This window comes from Myotis daubentonii, chromosome 10, assembly GCF_963259705.1.
Source record: "Myotis daubentonii chromosome 10, mMyoDau2.1, whole genome shotgun sequence".
NCBI lineage: Eukaryota > Metazoa > Chordata > Mammalia > Chiroptera > Vespertilionidae > Myotis > Myotis daubentonii.
The window spans coordinates 74,701,942-74,720,420 of NC_081849.1; the positions used below are offsets into that span (position 1 = coordinate 74,701,942).

Here is an 18,479-nt window from a genome sequence, read left to right on the forward strand (position 1 = left end):
TTCCCAGAAACTCAGCTAGGATGTCGTCCTCTAGAACGGTGCTGTCCCAACCAGTAGCCACTAACCACATATGGCTATTCAGATTTAAGTTACTTAAAATTAAATATAATTGAAAATTCAGTTCCTTAGTCACACTAACCACATTTCAAGTGCCCAATAGCCACTTGTGGCTGGCTAGTGGCTGCTGTGTTGGACATTGCAGAACAGAACTCATTTTCATCATCACAGCAAGTTCGGTTAGACAGAGCAGCTTTAGGGGAAAAAATGTCTTTGCCGATCTTCGACCCAAGAACCCATGTGTACGTTTATAAAGCACTCGTTATTTCATGTTTTGATTGTTGATTCATGACCAATTGTTTTTCTCTATGAACTGTGAGTTGTCTGCAGTACCACCCCAATCAGTAAGAGTTTGCTAAAGGAGTTATTGAATAATTTATTTAAAAGCTTTTTTTTTTAATCTTTTGTCTGGAGGCCCCGGACCTCCTTGACTCCTGATTTCTTGTCTCTTCTCTGATGTGCGTCTTCCCAGATCAGCTGCTTTATCTTGCTCTTAATGCCCTTTCCCTGGCGTCCCTCCTCTGCCTCTCATTGTGTTCTTTTGTGAGATTACATTTGTTTCTGGCCACTCTGGGTCCTAACCCATTTGGGCAAATCCAGCTCTACACACGTGGCCAGGATTTCTTGGCTTCCTACAAAGGTAATTAATTAAATGATGTGGCTTCTGGGAAAATGTCTGATGCCAGATAAGTCATTGAATATAAATATCTCTCTACGTGCAGTGTCCTGGAGAGTATCTGGCTCATAGTATGTACCTTACAATATTTGTTGAAGGAATGGATGTGCTACCACTTTATCAGGGAACACACTCATGGAGGAATGAAGTACTAGGGGAATGAAGCTGAGAAACAAGGAGAACGAATATGGAGAAGTATATCGAGCTGCTGAGCATGACTGTTCAGTTCACAGACCAGAGCTCCAAGAAGCTATATCAATGTCAGTTATGAAACATCCCTTAGATGAAGTGAGAAAATGAGGAAGAGTTTATCCCTGGCTCCACTTGGTCACCTCTGGGTTGTGCATTCCAAGGCATGGGCACCTAGGAGGTCCTGCGGTGGTGTCAACACAGGAGCCTGGAGCTGGAGGTGAGAAGTGAATGGGTGCAAAGTTGGTCAGAGCCCAGGCAAAGCTGGAACAAGAGGTGGGGAGGCCAACAGGCTCTGAAGAGGAGCATAAAAGATGTCTGCCACATGTATACAAATTTATCTTTCAAATGACCTAGTCATCATGGACACCAGAGGATAAGACATTTGGGGAAGGTTTACAGTGGTCCGTGTTCCCAAACTTGACTCCCAGCAAGGTTCTAGGTACAAGGTGTCAATAAAAAATGACTGGTTGATCCAGGCAGTGTTGCTCACTGGTTGAGCATCGACCCATGAACCAAGAGGTCCCTGGTTCAATTCCTGGTCAGGGCATATGCCCGGGTTGTAGGTTCAATCCCGTGCCAGATGTGCAGGGAGCAGCAGATAGATGTTATACGCTCACATTGATATTTCTCTTCCCATCCTTTCCTCTCTCTCTAAAAATCTTTAAAAGAATAGTTGACAGCAGAGGCATCTGAGCAGTCCAGTGGGGTTCTAGGTCCCCAAAGGGTGTATGTGATGCTGAGATAGTGAGTGTGTTAAGGGGAAATGGTGGACAGAGAAGAGCTGAAAACAAACCTGATCCACTTTATAATATTGCCTGCAGTCAAGTACACTTCAAAAGGTTCCCCATGTCCTCTCCTTAAATTTCAGGTTAATAAAACAACCCTGGCACTCCTTCCAAAGTTTCACCTTTAACAAGATTTCCTAAATCATAAAAAACACTTAAGGCCCAGGTAATGGTCACGGTCCTAAGAGCCAATAAACTTGACTTTTCACCAGATTTTCTTCAGAGCTGACAATGATTTCTGTTTTCAGTGGATAGTACAACTGCCTACTCAGGTTTCTAAGTAGACACTGGATAGAGCTCTATTTTGCTTCATACCTTGTCCACAGCTGGCAGGTATCTTTTGGAGAATAAATCCTATTGCTGTGATCTGCTGGGCCCATTCACATTTTATTAATCAATACATTTTTAGCAATATTTTTATCCTCATTAATCATAGACTTGAAAGACTAAAGACACTCCAAAAAATTATTTATTTCAGCACCTCCCTTCTAAGGAGAACAAAAAGGGCCTTTCCTGAGAGCTGGTGTGTTCACCCCTCTTCTGCACCACTGCAAAACCATGTCAGTTGTTCCTTGTATTTCAGACACAGCTGTTAGGGTCTTATTCCTCTGCAGGCTTTGAGAACTTTTACTAGTATACAGGAGCACCAAGGCTGCAGCCTCACCTTGTTCCTCATAAAGGATCGCTTCCAGCTCTAGTTAACCTCTACTCTGTAGCTCAAGTGTCCCTGGAATCCACTCTGCATTCAGGCATGCTGAGCCCAGCAGGACTGGGGAGTTAGTTCTGTGGAGTCACACTTGACCAGTGAATAAATGCATGATTTATTCCACTTTCATCCCCCGGCAGTTTTGAGATGCATTTCATAATCCCCTCACAGGTCCTGGGGGAATGAAACAGCCAGTGCAATCATGTATCCTATGTTGGCTTTCCCCCTTTCTCTGTTCCCCTCTCCCTGTCCTGTATTTCTGCTCCCTGAGATGACATTTCCAAACAAAGTACCTATGCATGAGTTTGGTCTCTCACTTTGAGAGACGCTAGGCTAAGACAAGTGGGTTCAGTCTTAGACTGGATTTGCAAAGTCTCATGCTACGGATCCATGCTCCAGAATTACCACATCCACTACTGATCCCTTGGGGTACCCACCCCCCAACATAAGGACTCCTCAACTGCACTGATTTGTGTCTTCTCCCCAAGGGGAAACAGAAATGGCCATTTTTGAGCACTTATGTGCCCAGCTTTATTTTAGTTTTCGTATTACCTTCTTTATACAATGTGGAAACAGATTCGCAGAGGCCAGATAACTCATCCAAGATCTCACAGTGAGAATTCAAACTAGGATTTGAACCAATCCTGTGGGTTCAAAGCCCATAATCTTTCCATGGCATGCTAAGAGTAGACAAGTCCTTATTACTGAAAATTTTGAGCATCTGTTTCCTTCCACATTTATCCCCCGAGGATCTGCAGGACAAGCTTTATACAAGGCATGTATCTCTAGACATGCAGTTTCACCCTTTTTGCGGGGTCATTTCTTGGACTCTGCATTTGGTTCTCCTCCACCGCTGCAGGGAGCACAATGTGTCCCAGTGGCTCATAATGACTCTCACAATGTGAAAACTCATTCTGCTTCAATGCCTAGAATTCCCCCCGCCCCCATTTTCCTCTCCTTTTACATCACATTCTTCCACTGGCTTAGCTGTTTATTCACCTTTGCCTCATTGGAAGCACCACTACAATCTCCCTCAGTGCAAATTTGTTCTATGCAAGAACGCATTAGCTACAGCTTGGAGAGGCATTTTTCAGACATCGTTAACTTCTCCTCAAGCTTGGCTACCAGCTTGACATGGGGCACACACTGTAATGAAAATTGAACATAACATAGTATGGGAGACCATCAAACCAACCCTCCATTTCTAAGGTGCTCAGTTAGAGCAAGAACCTTTTCTCTGTGGCTCCCTCAAGAACTGTCTGGATGCCCTGTGGCAGCAAACTCCAAATTTCCTCTCAGACTCTAGACTCCAGGAGAAAGAGCCAAATCATATTATTTTATCTGTTTGCCTCATTTCACTCTGTTCACTCAATGTCTTCACGGAAGAGAATTTCATTACTTTCCTTGCCCCCACTTTTTTTTTGATGGAAATGAGAGCTGAAGCTCTTTGTCCCCCAGTGTGGAGGTGAGGATAACACTAACTCTTAAAGTCAGGAAGAAAGATCCTCTGCGCATGAATGACACAATGGTCTGGCCTCGTCACTAACAGGCGCAAAGTGGCAGAGGAGCCAACTGCAGTTCATTGCCCCAACTCGGAGCTTCCTCGTCCCGGTGCCCACTTCCTGCCAGTACCATCTGGCAGGTGCTGGCATTTCCCAGCCATGAGCTGGGCTGAGTAATTGCCACCAAACATGGGGTGTTTCTCGGAAGCTCTTACCCCTGCCATGAGCACAACTGTCACACAGAAACCACTTAGGAAACGAGAAGTCATTCATCTCCACGAATGACCCCTTCCACAGAGCTCGGCTCCCAGGCTTATGGGATGACTTAATCAGAAAAGCTCATTTTCACGTTGGGTGGGTGCCATGAGTGAGGAACACATGTTAGACAGCTGAAAGTGACCTGGGCCAGGCCTCATAGCAGCCCAGTAGCCCAGAGATTTCCTCAACTTTATTTACCTTATAATCCATGCAGGTCTTCCCTGATGCAGTCTTTCCACATTCCATTGCCTGCTGTTTCTAAAACATACCATAATATTACTGCTCCATTTAATGCTATGTATTTGAAAATATAACATGGATTAGCATCTTCTTTTCTATTTCCTGTGCAAAGCCCTTTAATGCTGGACATTTAATGCTGCATTATTTCATTTTTAGTTATGCTTATATTCTCTGCAAGCTGATTTACATGTTTGGTGTTTTTTATTTTGGTTTAATTTTAAAAGATAACGCACAACTGGGACTCTTGGAGAAATCACAAGGATCTTAAGGTCATTAGGTGTCAGCAAAACTAGGACTACTCCTCTCCCTTTACTTGAAATGATCACTCTAAAAATGGTCCAACCACAGCAACAAACTGGTATTTCAGAGACAGATTCATGCTCCATACTGAGTAACACCACATGCAACTGTAACTGGCATCAATCGCTTTGCAGCAGCTGTCTTTATGAGCCTCCTAAAGGCAACCCATTGTTTTTTATGGTCTTCTCCAGAGTTAGGACAAAAACCAAAGACCATTGTTCCTATGACAGACATGTGTGACTCTCTTTCCCTGAGCTGTCCTCTTTAATTAGAAATCAGAGTCTGATTAATTGGACCAAGCCCTTATTCAGTTTCTAGGTTGGTTACTAATTCTATGGAATTGGGGGTGGGGAGTTATTCTTTCCCCCAAGGCAAGGTTTAATGAGAAAGCAACAAACACCTCCTCTTCCCTCCCAGAGCAGATAAACAATGATGATCTCCTACCAGATCGGTAGTGAACATTAACCTTACGTTTGCAAGAGGGACTGATATATCTGAGCCTTAAGCTCCACCAGGTTCCTCTGGGGCAATGGTGGCACCTGTGTTACTTCTGACAGCTGATGGTTCATTTCAGCCCCACCTTCTGAATGATGTTCAGAGCTGACAGTGCAGCAGCTAAGGTTCACTCAGGGCTTCAGGGGACATAGCTGCATTTAGAAAGTAAACCTGTGTGATAATACCCAGGACACACTCCCGGCTGGCCCTTCCTTTAACATCTGTGTAACTCTGGTGCTCTGCACCACAGCTCTTCTGGATCCTGCTGTCAACCCTGGAGCTCTGGGATACAGGGACTATTCCTGGACTATCCCTGCCCCGGGTGGAAGGTCTCACCAGTGACCCCGCCCTTGGTCAGTGGTAATGGTAGGTCACCTTGTAGATGGATCCCAATGTCCCTCTGTGAGACATAGATGACTGCACAGCATACCTATGTTGAGACCTATCCCAATTTGACCCAGTTTTGCAAGCAGGCAGAGTCTTTGTTTTATTTCCTCATCACCTTCTAAGAAACAAATTCACATTTGACTTCTATTTTGTACTTTCCAAATTGCACAGCAGAATTTGGCTTCCTTCTGGAAACCCCTAATATCTTTAATACTCATGTTTTAAACACTTACTGAGCATTTCCTATGTGTCAGGCTTTGTCTGTGCTGAGAAATTTGCAGTCATTACCTTATTTAATCTTCACAGCAGTTCTCAGAGTTAGCTTACAAATAACAGATAAAAGCTTCGAAATATAAAGTTTCAAAGATAGTTAGAAGGATTCACAAAAAACTACAAGATTCAAGAATTAACTGGCATATTTGTATCCTGATTAGGGAAGTTCTCATCAAATCATGCATTTCTTATTTGCAGTCTTTTACACTAAAATACACCACTGATGTTTAGTCAATGAAAGCATACCTGTCAGTGGAGAAAACTGGTGAATAAGAAAAACAGTGGTCATGAAAGTGCTAGAATGACATTCAGCATTTTGAATAATTCTGAATTGTTGAAATCATTTTAAATATTCCTCTCATGCATCCAATCTGATTTCTCTTGAAAATTTTCATTTTTTAATTCTTAACATTGTGTGTGTGTTTAAATATTTTCTCTATGGATAAGAAGTGTCATTTCACAGTGTTCTTTATAAGATTTCCCCCACAACATCGTTTCAATGGGGCATTATGATTCTCAAATATATTGAGTCTTCATAAGCATTTACAGAAAGGGAACGAGTAGATTTAGACTCCCTGACCATCATGAGTCCATTGTCAGTGGCTTCATGGAGGATCTGGGTGGAGAAGCCGGAGGCTGTCTGGTGCTATCAGAGAGAAGGCAAGGATGGACCAGCCATGGCCACATTGGCACAGATGGGAGGAATGGCAGCACCACTGCCACTGGTTGGCCAACCTCAATTAGTTACAGAGAAAAAGCCTCTTCGGCTGCTTGTGAACAACAAAATCATGAAGACTCCTCTCTCTCTCTATATTTTTTAATCCTCACAGGAGGACATTTTTTTCATTGACTCTAGAGAGAGAGGAAGGGTGAGGGAGAGAGAGAGAGAGAGGGAGACATCATTTGGTTGCCTCACACATGTGCACTGACCAGGGATCCAGCCCACAACCTGGGTATGTGCCTGACCAGTAATCGAACCTGTGACCCTTTGGTGCATGGGATGGCACTCTAATCACTGAGCAACAACGGCCAGGGTTCCTCTATAATTTGTTATCATCACTCTTAGGAGGAGTCCTTTTATCTCTTCCATCATTTTATGCCCAAACGCATAGAAACTGACAGTTTGGGCCTTCACCTGAATGGCCTGTCAAAATCCCTTCCCATTTTTTCTGAGGAGTTAACAGGTAACACAAAGGCTACATGCTGGCTACCCTATTCATGATGGCATGGCCGCAACCACTTTGGGTGAAGTACAAGACACTTCTGTCTAGTCTATCAGAACCATTTCTTAGAGCCGCGGTTCTCAACCTGTGGGTCGCGACCCCTTTGGGGTCGAACGACCCTTTCACAGGGGTCGCCTAAGACCATCGGAAAACACAATATAATTACATATTGTTTTTGTGATTAATCACTATGCTTTAATGATGTTCAATTTGTAACAATGAACATACATCCTGCATATCAGATATTTACATGACGATTCATAACAGTAGCAACATTACAGTGATGAAGTAGCAACGAAAATAATTTTATGGTTGGGGGTGACCACAACATGAGGAACTGTATTAAAGGGTCGTGGCATTAGGAAGGTTGAGAACCACTGTCTTAGAGGCATGTCCATACTAGGAAGGCAGTTATGAAGAAATGTTATTGCCAAAACTCATCACAATGTAGACGTTGGCATCCTGGCATGGTGAAGCCTGGGAATGACGGCAAAATGAGGTGTTATTATATGGTGAGGTTATGCTTATCCACTGTCTCTAAGAGCAAGCGGCCATTGCACATGGCACGTTCTCCACGTAAATTTAGATAATGTTTTTCTTGAGCATCTGAGCCAAAAGAGATGAAGTCCAAATCAGATCCAACACCCTTTTTGCCCCTGGGTATACAAAGTCTTCATGAAAAGACAATCTCCTACACTCTGGGCTCACAGCTGGCGAGTGCAGCCATGGTGGCAGGAGCCTCTCCCACCTCTGCGGCAGTCGGACATCCCCCTGAGGGCTCCTGGACTGAGAGAGAGTGCAGGCCGGGCTGAGGGACACCCTCTTTCTCCAACCCCCCCCCCCAGTGCACGAACTTCGTGCACCGGGCCTCTAGTGTAAATATAAATAATGATTTTTGGCCATGTTTATCCATATCAAGGCCATTCTAATCAATGTAAAGAGTTATCTAGGGTTTCACTACAAATGCTCTAAATTTAACAAAGTTTTAGTAAGTGTGACCCATTCACCCTTAAAGGGAAACAATTCCATTTCTTAATACTTTATTATTTGAATTAAAACACTGCATTTAAGTTTAGCTTACTTGGGTTCTTTATAAAAGACAGAAAGATACTTACATGTACATATACTAGTAATCTCAGACAGAATATGAAGAGATCTCATCAAAGGAGAATGTTAATTCCAATCCAGTAGTCCTTTCAATAAATTGTTAATTCAAAGGCTTGGGGAAAGAATAGGAAAGACTCTATTTATTTACTTGGAGACAAAGCTCATTTCCTCCATGGTATAACATTATTTTCTTATTATGTTCATACATAGAATCTATTTTAGCAAAAATATTACCCATTAACCAGACTTCTGTATAGATAATTAAATTACTGCTTACCTCACACAGTTGCCCAGTCTTATAAAATAAATTAGTGCATATCAGAGTTGGCTCCTTAAATTGAAACTTGCATTTAGCCATTTTCACGTAAATATCTTCAGTAAGTAAAATTAATTCACAATGAATCTCATTTTTTTACTTTAGGATTTTTTTTTCCTATTTACTCTTTATACTATTAGAGAATAAACACAATACCTTTGCCAAAGAAATAAGAGAATTATATTGTCTTTTTTTTTAAAGTGCGTTTACATGAATAAAAAAGAAGGGTCTGAGACTGCAGAATCAACATGAGTGGCAGGTATGGCTCAGTTGGTTGGAGCATCGTCCTTCACACTGAGGGGTTTGATTCCCTGTCAGAGCACATGCTCAGGTTGTGGGTTCAACCCACAGTTGGGGCTTGTACAGGAGGCAACCTAACGACGTTTCTGCTCTCCCTCTCTCCCCTTCTCTCTCTCTCAAATAATTAAAAACATATCCTCAGGTGAGGATTAAAAAATAAAATCTACATACTTTAATAGGCAGATATGCTAGAAAAAAAGTCCTCGAAAGAAAAATTCTCCTGCCATTCATACTCCTGCACAATGCCCTCCCCTTTCTCTTCCATTTAAGGAAGTATATTAGAATCTAGGAAAGTGAGAAGGACATTATCATAGGCATAGGGTAACCTGAAATAGCAACTCATTTAGTTTTAATTAAATAATTTATAAACTCTGGTATATTATTATTGGTAAAATTTCTTATGAGACACCTCACATTAATCCTGTTACACGAGTGAGTTGAAAACTGCTGGTCTAAGGGCACATCAAGCATAAGCCAGCAAGTTAGCCTGGATAAAGATAAGTCACTTAGAATGTTCAGATGCTGGCTGAACTAGGGAAGTGATTGATTTTATCCCCTCAAGTAAGAATTATGGCAAAAAAGAAAAAGCTGGAAATGTGCTGATGCTAATTTTAACTGTATGTAATAGAATTCTCATTTCCTGTTCTAAATCTATAATTCTGATCTTATCAATCATGTCAGAGCAGAGTAATGTATCTAGATCTAAAATTACTGAAGAAGCACTTATGCCCTCTTGTGAATATTTCCTTGAAGAGTGAAGTTCACCACCATTTTTAAAACTAGTATAATGGCCTTTAATGAAATTCAATGGGAATGAGGTGTACGGTGAGTAGAATTCTTTTATTCACATTCCAATTTCTATAAGAGATTAAATCCACATTATCTGCCATCAATTCTAATAAAAACAATAAATATTTACATTCTCAAAGAAGGGATTAGTACAGGTTTGATTATATTTAAAAAAATCTGAAAAATACAAGTTTTGGTGTCAACTTTGACCCATGTATATACATTCTATCTCACTAAGTGTGACTAGCTACACATTTACTGCAGAATTCCTAACGTGTTTGATTATACAATGCTGCTTCAGACCCTGATGGGGCTGCTTTATAACATTTGTATTTATTTACACTGTGTTATCTTTCTAAAATAAAAATTCTAAGAAAACCCTGAATTCTAACACTCATCTGGCCCCAAGAGTCCAGAAAAAGAATCATGAAATTACATTCTCATTTTACAGATGAAGAAACTGAGGCTTAGGGAGTGAGAGGCAGAGGGGTACTGAAAGAGGATGGCCTGCTTATAACACCTATCTATGTTCTATTATACCAGACAATAGGGAAGGACTGTAAGGTAAGAGATTGGTGATCGGTGCTATCTCGGTGGGCTTCCTGGCCTAAGTGTAGCAGGACAGACACTGATAACATGAGTGTGGGTAGGATTTTCAGTTTTTACCCATTTTATTTTCTTATTTTTTATTTTCTATCTTCATGAAAAATTTACATACTCACAAATCAAACAGAACCCTGGCTTATGTTTCACAATTGTTACATTTTGTTTTACATGTTTTTAAACCCTGATGTTCTTAAAATAATAAAAATATATTGTATATGTTGTATATATAGATATATATATCTATATATACACCTACATATATGTGTAGATATATCTATCTATCTATCTATCTATCTATCTATCTATCTATCTATGCCTACATATCCTATATAATAAAAGGCTAATATGCAAACAAACCGAATGGCAGAACGACCGGTTGCTATGATGTGCACTGACCACCAGGAGGCAGATGCTCAACACAGGAGCTGCCCCCTGGTGGTTAGTGCTCCCCCATAGGGGGAGCACCACTCACCCAGAAGCCCTGAGCTGGGCTCACTGCTGGTGAGCACAGCAGCAGTAGCGGGAGCCTCTCCCACCTCCGCAGCAGTGCCAAGGATGTCTGACTGCCGGCTTAGGCCCGCTTCCCGCGGGAGCAGGCCTAAGTCATCAGTTGGACATCCCCTGAGGGCTCCCAGACTGCAAGAGGGCACCGGCCAGGCTGAGGGAACCCCCAAGTGCACGAATTTCATGCACTGGGCCTCTAGTCCTATATAATAAAAGGGTAATATGCAAATTGACCCTAACAGCAGAACGACTGGGAATGACTGGTCACTATGACACACACTGACTTCCAGGGGGCAGATGTTCAATGCAGGAGATGCCCCCTGGTGGTCAGTGTGCTCCCACAGGGGGAGCTCTGCTCAGCCACAAGCCAGGCTGACGGCTGCCAGCACAGTGGTGGTGGCGGGAGCCTCTCCCACCTCCTCAGCAGTGCTAAGGATGTCCGACTGCAGCTTAGGCCTGCTCCCCGCTGGCAAGTAGACATCCCTTGAGGGCTCCTGAGCTGCCAGAGGGATGTCTGACTGCCAGCTTAGGTCCAATCCCCCAGGGAGCGGGCCTAAGCCAGTAGGTGGACATCTCCCGAGGGGTCCCAGACTGCGAGAGGGCACAGGCCGGGCTGAGGGACCCCCCTGAGTGCACAAATTTTTGTGCACTGGGCCTCTAGTATGTATATAAAAGCCCAAGCAATTGTTATGACTGGTCGCTATGACACGCATTGACCACCAGGAAGCTCAATGTAGGAGCTGCCCCCTGGTGATCAGTGTGTTCCCATAGCCAACCTCCCGTGGCCAACCTCCCGCAGTACCTCCCTCCAGTCTCCAGCCTCAATAGGGGCTGGGTGAGATGGCCCTGATCAGGCCCGATCACCAGCCAGGCCAAGGAACCACACCCATGCACGAATTCGTGCACTGGGCCTCTACTAAATATATAAAAATGTTATATTTTTCTGTCTGGGAATTTGGGGGAAATACAGAGATGTTTGCACCATCATTTTAATGCTTCCTAAAGGAGATGGGTTTTATTTGTAATTTGGCAGCAAGATAACTATGGGCAGAATGTGTTTTAAAGTCGGGTAATCTGGGCACCGAGGCATCAGAAAAACTGGCATTTCACATCTTCAGCAGCAACAGTGCCAACGTTTACTATCAAAACCCAAAGTCTTAGATATCGCCAGGCAATTTCTATATCCAAACAACTTAATAGTAAATATAATTTTAAAAGATCAGGATGAAAAGACAGCAATGGGTTCCTCTGGGGTCAGGGCTGACCTCTTTTCAACTTCAGTGGATTCAGCATGATCTTTCCTTTGGTAGTTCAAAATAAAGTTATTCTTCCTATCAGCTATCAAACACTGAAGCTTCTGCAATTCTGGCACCTTTCACCAGAATGAAGGTCAATCTGAAAAAGCAGGAAGAGGCCAGAGTGCCAAATGTGAGGAAGAAATGAGATAGTTAGCTTGCGGTATAAAAGCCTCATTTCTTGCCAAGGAGAATCAGTGGGATGCCTGGGAGCTACCATGGCAGCCCATCCCAGCCACTTGTGATATGACCACCTTTTAAAAAGAACTCTTGAAATCACAGAATGGGAAGAGTTGGAATAGAGCCCTCCCACTGAACAGTAACAAATGCACACAAATCTGAATCTCAGCATCATGTCTTTCAATGACCTGTCTCAGAAATTAGGATGAGGTCAATCTAGAACTCTTACACGTAGTCCCTTTGTTGCTACTGAAAACAGTTGGAGCCTTGTCCATTTTTAACTGGATGGATGGGAATAACAATGGCATTGCATTTTACATAATGAAATTAAAAATCTGGCAATATGGCCAGCAGCTGTTGTAAAGACACAAATGCCACCTTAATATGATTTCTTAAAATATTTAATAAGCTGTTTTAGTCTGTTCACTAACACTAGGTCAAAAAAAGATAAAATGATACATTATCTTCCTCATGAAGACAGGGAAGGTAGTCAGGAAAGCAATGGGCCTATTATGCTAAAAGCTCTTAAAATAGAGGCATTAAATACACTTAAAGATTAAATGATGAAAAACCTGTCCTTCTAAAATCCCAGCAGTCTTTAGAAATGAGTTTTTTGCTGAAGGAAATAAGTAATTTGCTATTTGCTCTTTGGTGTAACACAATAACTATGATAATTACTTCATGGAACAACTTAAAATATTTTAGATAAATTTATCTAAAATATGTGGGGGGAAAAAACTATGAAAACATAAATTGACTTTATTTCCTTAACCTGATGAAATGAACAAAATTAAGAACTAGAGAAATTTCCCCAGGTGTTCAATTATACACTTGTTTATGTATATAATTTTAACTTCATATGCTAATAACCTAACTACACCTTTTATAAATGCCTTTATTTTTATTTTAATATTTTATTTTTGTATCCTGTACATGGTGGGCAATAAAAAATGAATGATGAAAGTAGTTAAGGAGCTTTGACTACAGTAGGGGAGATAAGACAGGAGGCTGTATCATAAATAACTGTAATGCAAGGAATAAAGGGATGAATGGTTTAGAAGTAGCAAGGCATTCTGTGAGAGTTCAGAGAAAGGCAACTTATCTTGAGATTATGACTCCAAAAGGGATGGATGGGGGGCAGGAAGTTTTGATTTAAGTCTTGGCAAGTTTTTGAAAGGATGCTGGAGGTGTCCAGCTGCCCAGAGGCTGGAGGAGGGGTTATAATCCACCCGCCAGAAAAGGCAGGTACTAGTGGAAGAGCCCGAGTGGCAGTTGTGAGGTGGGCAGGGGTGTCTCTGGAGAACTCAGGGGAGATGGGTGTGAAATGACTGCCAGCTGGGGGGCTGCTCTACCCACACTGGCAGGCTGGAGCTGAGGAAGGGGCAAAGCTTCGGTTTTGAATGAAGTTAGCAGCTTTGATGAGTAAACTACACTGGACATAATAATGACAGGACTGCGAGTGTTTCGGGGATTCAAGTGTGTGGAAGACTTTTGATTAAACACAAGTGAGTGGATAAACCTGGAGATTTCTTCCAGGAGGAGAACTGGCCCCACCGAGCAGGAGTGTGGAGGCAGCCGTGAGAAAGATAAAGTCACTGTGTCATTGCGGTCCTGCTTCTTTGACATAATTGTTATAAAATATTAAATATCTTAACAATAAAATAAATTCCAGCAGCCATGTATGATAATTTACTTAGTATTTTTAAATAAACCTAGCTCTTTATAAAGAGTAAATATATACACAAACTTAGTAGTACAGCAAGATATATCATAACGAATAAAAGATATTACTACAATGTTTCTAATGAAATGACCAAAATTATGATTTTTAACAGAGAAGGTAAGCAGGAAATCATTTCTCCTATGAAACACAAGCAGGCGTACTTTACTTTTTATTTTTTTAAATTGTTTTATTGCTTAAAGTTGGTTTTTTTCTCTTTAATGCTCAGGAGCCCAGGTGTAGGGGACAGTTAGGTTCAGGGCCTCAGGTCTGGTAGACTTAAAGTATTACAAAGAGTATTATATATGTCTCCTTTTTTTTTCTCCCCTTGACCCTCCCCTAGCCTCCCATACCCCCCAGTGTCTTGCGTCCACTGGTTATGCTTACATGCATGCACACAAGTCCTTCGGTTGATCTCTTACCCACCCCACCCCAAACCTCCCCGGCCTTCCCACTGTAGTTTGACAGTCTGTCCGATGTTGCTCTGCCTCTGTACCTATTTTTGTTCAGGCGTACTTTACTAATGTCTGAAATGAACTGATTGATACCTGATTGCTTCTCTGTCATTCTCTTTCATTTCTCTTAAAAAAAACAAACAACAATCCAAAATCTTTGCAGATGCTTTTTTCCTGAGACATGATTACTACAGATAGATAAAACTTGGACAGCAGCACCCACCATTTGTATTAGAATTTTCTGTTTCACTGGAACGTATTAAGAACAAAGCTCATATGGGGCCTTATATCATTAATGACATTAACGCACCTCAAAATTTCAGTGTAAAATATTTTTATATATTCAAGGTTTTGTTGTTCGTTGGCATGTGGCCAAAGCAACGCGTCTACAGGGGAGATTGGCATTTTTCTCCTGGCAGAGAGAAAACCTGTCAGTCATGCTTTCAGGATTCTTTGCCCATGAGTTGGGAGCAGGGAGAAGAAGGAGAAAGAGGGAGAGGGAGAGAATATATTACCGTTAGAAACAAATTTATGGTTTATAACTACAGGCAGACTTCAGTGTAGGAACAATGAGTCATCACCAGTCAAAGAGGAGAACTTGAGAAACAATGGCTCTCAAACTCCGCTGCCCAGGAGAGCCACCTGAGGTGATGGGAGGACTCCCAATGCCCAGGCAATACTCCTTACCAACTAAGCCAGAAGCTCTGGGGTGGAACCTAGGCACCAGTGTACCGGTTTTATTTTATTGTTATTATTGTTTAAAGTATTACAAATAGTAGTACATATGTTTCCTTTTCTCCCCATTGACAGAAAGGATTAAGATGCGATTCGTACCTTCCAGAACTTTAGAAATTCCTCTAAATATCTAGACCAGTGATGGCGAACCTTTTGAGCTCGGCGTGTCAGCATTTTGAAAAACCCTAACTTAACTCTGGTGCCATGTCACATATAGAAATTTTTTGATATTTGCAACCATAGTAAAGCAAAGACTTTTTTTGATAATTTATTTTATATATTTAAATGGCATTTAGCAAAGAAAAATCAACCAAAAAAATGAGTTCGCGTGTCACCTCTGACACGCGTGTCATAGGTTCGCCATCACTGCTCTAGGAAGTATAGGATAGCTATGAGGGCAGAGGTGCAGCCGACCTGGCAGGTGGTGCAGATTGTAACTGACCATCTAAGGCCACTGTGCAGTATAACCGATCCCACCTACGAGAAGCTCTTGACTGTCTTCTGTGGCATGCTGAAGAACTACAGCCATGAGAACAATTCTTTCCGAGCTCAGCTTGTCAATACGGGCGCTGATTTCACCATCGTGAAATTACTGGGCATCCACTGCCAAAATGCAGCTCTTACAGAAATGTGTCTCGACGCACTTGGCAATTTAGCAGAACTTTGAGTCCAGTAAAGAACAGTTTACCAGTACAAACACTGCAGAAGAGCTAGTAAAAACTCTTCAAGAAACAATAGAACATAAGAGGGAAATTATTTTTGAAGTTCTTGCTCATTGGCTGAAAATGATGTTATTAAACTACAACTGACTGAAGCAGGTTTGATAGAATTGAAGCAGGTGTGTCAGGGAGGCAACCAAATGATGTTTCTCTATTCTCTCTCTCTCTCTCTCTCTCTCTCTCTCTCTCTCTATCTATCTATCTATCTATCTTTCTAAATCAATGAACATATCCTGCTTTTTCTTTTTTTTCTTTTTACAAAAAGCAGGAGATGTTAATTGACGAATACACCCAGGAAACAGAATTTGGCAATTCAATTTGGCAGAAGCGAAAAGAAGTAAAAGGTGATACACCCAGAAGAGAAGGTTGAAGCACTGCTGGGATAATCCTGTATGTCTAAGTCTGAGGTTCTTGGGGTGTGAATGACAATCTCTGCTGTGGTCTTACTAGAGCTTCCTGCAGTGTGTGGCACTGTTGTCCACTTGCTGGCCTCCTGCATGCACTCTTTTCCCTCAGGATCCACAATGCCCTTCATTTTCTACCTCTCTGATGTCCTTTTCCAGGCCCCTTTAGACATTTCTTCCTCCACTCGTCCTATATATCATTCATTCCCAAATTTCTATCACATTTCTTTAAAAATTGTTGTCCCTGAATTCTACTCTATCCTGTATTAATTTCTCATACAATAATAGTACAGTGTTGAAACTACTTTAGTGTGCTTGGACTTCAAGCTGGAACCTATACGCCAGCTACTCCTCTTTCTCCTTCTCCCCCACTTTAAGAAGTCTTGTTGTTTAGTTGAGTCTTTCTCCTCAATCTCTCTGTTTCATCCTCTCTAAATACACTAATCACGCTCACTAGGCTTCCAGCATCAATACATCCTACTCTGTTCTCTGCATGGCTTCCAACGCATCGTTACAAAATCCTGATCACATGACTCCTACTCGGGTCCCCAGGATTCCAAGGTTAGTGTTCAGACTGCCTACCTGGCACATCGGCCCCTTATGATTTGACACTTGCCCACTTCTAATGCGATTCCCTCCCGTACACACTGTGGTTCTAGCCATTTCAACCTGCCTGCAGTTGTTTCAAATCAGTATGCCTTCATAAATATGGCTTCTCCTTCCTAAATGTGTTTTTCCTGCCTGCCTCGCACTCTTCCCTTCTCATTCCTCGAGTCTCAATCCTCTCCCTGCAAATCTTTGTGTTCTTTAAAATCCTCACCCCCGGATATCTTTATTGATTTTTTAGAGAAAGAAGAGGGGAAGGGGACTAGAGAAGAGAGAGAGAGAGAGAGAGAGAGAGAGAGAGAGAGAGAGACATCAATTGGTTGCTTCCTGTACCTGACTCAACCGGGGATCGAACCCACAAGCTATGTATGTGACCTGACCAGGAATGGAACCACCTTTTTGGTGTACAGGACAATGCTCCAACCCACTGAGTCACCAGGCCAGGTCCCTGGAAATCTCTGGAGATTCTTGCTCTGAGTCAGATGTTCATCTCTGCCCAACCTGTGGTTCATACTGAGCTGTAACTGTTAGTTTACTTGTCTGTCCCCAAGGCGAGATGTTCCCTCCCACAGGCATCTACTAGGAGCCCACTCTACTTCACCACACTTGTTTACAAGTCTGTCTCCGCTGGGGGCCTGTGAGAGCCTCACTGGGGAGAGCAGGAAACACTTCTTGTTCTGCTTTGTGTCCCATGCACTTAGCACCATGCCTGGCACATAATTAGCACTCCACTGAATGAGTGACTCGCTAATCAGAGCTGTGTGGGAGAAGGGCTCATTCATCTACTCACTGAATGACTCAAGCAGCCACGTGAACAATAGGCTGGGATGAGACTTGGAGAGAAGTAAGGAATGGATGCCTCAATGAAAAGGCAGGAGCACCAATGCAATTGACAGATGGCATTCATTGACTTATTAAATTCACTGGCTTGTCTAGTTCAACCACCTGAGCTTTAAGTCCACCGAATGGCTTTATTCCTCTGTCTTCTCTCTCAGTCTCAGGCATTGGAGACCAGATCACATCGTGTCTTCGACAGGGCTGTAGGAAAAAGACTACCTCCCACCCGTTCCTATTCACCCAGTTCCATTTCTTTAGAGTAAAACACTATACCACTAACCCTCCCAGGAATAGCTGTTTGCATTTAACTGAAAACAAAAAAACAATACACATTTGTTCACAAATGCAAGTACTGGCTCCATCTGGGGTACTATCAAGGAATATGTGATTAGTTTCAATCTGTTTCTAAAAAAACCTTTACAATGGGTTTCAAGGTGGTTATTTGATCTGGTCAGTCCTTCTCCTGACCTAAAGAGATACAGTGGAATTCCCAGCTTGCTCAGGGAAACAATGGATTTCCCAAGGATAACAAACTAATTGGGAGAAAGGGAGGGATTTACATTGTCATTGGATATCTTCTGAAATGCAGATCCAAACCATTCCTAGGGATTGTTTCCGTGAGGCCCTACTATACTGGTCTCCCGCAGACTAGTGCCCTGATTGCTTCGTAGATAAAATCGTCTAAAACGCAGGGGAGCTAGTAACAAAACTGCTTTGTATATGCTTATCATTCAATGAATTCTGTCAGAGTTAACAGAATAAGAGCAGAGAGATGGATCTTTGTCTCTGTGCAGGCAATTCTATCAGAAACT

General features: G+C 42.2%; 1 protein-coding gene across 33 annotated transcripts in view; it reads right to left on the reverse strand.

The window, feature by feature from the left end:
* Positions 1 to 18,479, reverse strand: part of NRCAM (neuronal cell adhesion molecule) — a 246,870-nt gene that overhangs the window by 83,150 nt on the left and 145,241 nt on the right. Inside the window, exon 1 of one of the 33 annotated variants that reach the window (XM_059712822.1) lies at positions 7,083 to 7,200. The exons of the other annotated variants lie outside the window; for them this stretch is intronic. The gene's annotated coding sequence lies outside the window, so the exon portion shown is untranslated. Of the gene's footprint in view, positions 1 to 7,082; positions 7,201 to 18,479 lie in introns of those variants that run through there. 33 annotated transcript variants of the gene reach the window in all.